The 2,116-nt window shown below is 33.6% G+C and overlaps 1 long non-coding RNA gene across 1 annotated transcript; it reads right to left on the reverse strand.

The window, feature by feature from the left end:
- Positions 1-459: 459 nt before the first annotated feature.
- On the reverse strand, positions 460-1,886 carry LOC134273419 (uncharacterized). Its single transcript, XR_009993395.1, has 3 exons — positions 1,747-1,886; positions 1,290-1,390; positions 460-511 (listed from the first exon to the last, which is right to left on the reverse strand). It is a non-coding gene; the product is annotated as an uncharacterized LOC134273419 (long non-coding RNA).
- Positions 1,887-2,116: the final 230 nt, after the last annotated feature.

The following is a 2,116-nucleotide window of genomic DNA, read 5'->3' on the forward strand; positions in this document are numbered from 1 at the left end:
TGGTGCGTGTGATACATGTAATGGGTAAAAAAAAATGATTAATTAAAAAAAAATCTTCCTACTTTTGGTCAATAAAATTTTTTCAGGAGGGGGGCATTTCAATGAGGCGGGAGGCAATCCCAAACAAACTATTATTTTATTTTGGCCCTATACAAAACAATTGGTTTTTTTTGACCTGGCAAATCAGTTTACTATAGAATATGAATTAATTCACTATCTTACAATTTTTTTTTCAAATTAAGATTAATTCTGATAAATGTATAAATGGGAAAAGTTTATAGATGACAGACAACATCAGGCACTGATCAAATAACTCACTTAGGCCTTAAAATGGTTCAGGTAAGCTAAAACAAAAAGGTTTGAGCTCAAGCTCAATGCCTGACTAACACTGAAAAAGATAATTTCAATTCATGTAATTTTATTGATTTAGAAAATAATTCAGAAATCTTACCTTTTTTTTTTTTTTTTTTTTTTTTTCATACACCTCTTCTCCTTGTGAGCATCCGGATTCCTGTAAAATGCATGCATACTTCATAGTAAATGATTGCTATTTGATCTAAAATAATTATGCATGTCTGTGCAGTTTTCATGTTTAGATTACCTGTCAGAATGCATTGTTATCAATTATTAGAATAAGGAATTTAAGCGTGTTAAGAATATAAACCTTTAAATTTTGTTTACTTGGCAAAGTTGCAATAATTTTTTTTTAATAGCGAGCGCAGTGAGCGTAGTGAAGCGACGCTCGCATAGCGAGCTCAATAGACTAACGTGTATGAACAGAGGAAATTCGGGGTTGAAATCTGCACATTGTTCCAAGAAATTTTTATCTCACCGCGTGAAAAATTCCATTTCCCAATAATCCTTTGCGGTGCATAGCAACATGGTTGCTAAAACTTAGCAACAACTTACTTGAAAAAATCACAAACAACGATTTAATGCAATCTCAATGCCACAAAACTATTGTTTGCGTTCAGAGTCAACAGGACTTTTTATTTGATGTCATACTTTCGTCACTTGAATGGCTCAGGTATTTCCGATTTTGTAGGAAACTTCTGAAAGTTCGGAATCCCGATGCCTGGGAAGTGACTTGTTAATCTGTTCTTCTTTTTTTAATGAACTGAGGATAGGCAGTGCAAGTAAAATCTGTGTAAAGGTTTTTGATAGTAAATAACTGCGCTTGCCCCAACGGTCGCACCGTAGAACATAATTATTATTATGCTAATAGACATGGATTAATAAAATCAAAGTTAGTTTACTTGGTTTGAGTGATAATTTGAGCTAGTTCTCACCATATTCACATGCCTAGTGACTGACTGGCTAAGCATCTACATGCACCAAGTTATCAAACGCCAGCGCTGAGGGGATCATCTCAGGCACAATGCAGCAACAGCTATAAAATAATTAAAATAAGAGCTGAAAATGATCACGAACATGCATTAAAAAATATATAATTAATTACATTGTGCATCATACTCTGTAAATGTTATCTTGACTTCAACAAAGGAACGTATACATGGTATAGGTAAAATTCTTTACATCAGTTCGATCCCAAACGAGGAAATTTGGGTTAAAATCCATGATCTTAATGAGATATTTAGAGATGTTAAATAATTATTACAAAATTGAAATAGTGCACTAACGATTTCACCGTCGGGCAGTTTATGTGTGATGCCCAGATTAATGAACAGTAGCAGAAGCGTTCTTCATTCAAGGACACATAAATATACTGTAAAATATTGTATTTACCGGGTCTTAAAATGTCTTCTTCTTCTTCCATCCACTGCTAATCATGATTCCCCTGTTCTAAACACTCTCTTTCCAACTTCCCTTCCGTGCAACGTCAACATGGCAATCGATATTTTTGAATTTCGGCGTGTTGTTTAAATTAATTGTTCATCGAGCCCGACTTCGATCCCGATGTTATTGTACTATTAGTCGACAGTTAAAAAAATTCTAAGTAATTTTCCACAGTTTTCCAGCGCAGAAAATGGCTAAGTTTTTCATTTTATCATTTTTTCCAAAGAATTCCACTACTTTCCAAACCAAAAAATATCTAAGTCCAATTTTTTTTCCAAATTCCAAAATATTCCAAAAACTTCCAGACACTTTTTCGAGT

The sequence above is a fragment of the Saccostrea cucullata genome, unplaced genomic scaffold (genome assembly GCF_032062105.1).
Source record: "Saccostrea cucullata isolate Sc308-1 unplaced genomic scaffold, CSIRO_AGI_Scuc_v1 ctg8033, whole genome shotgun sequence".
NCBI lineage: Eukaryota > Metazoa > Mollusca > Bivalvia > Ostreida > Ostreidae > Saccostrea > Saccostrea cuccullata.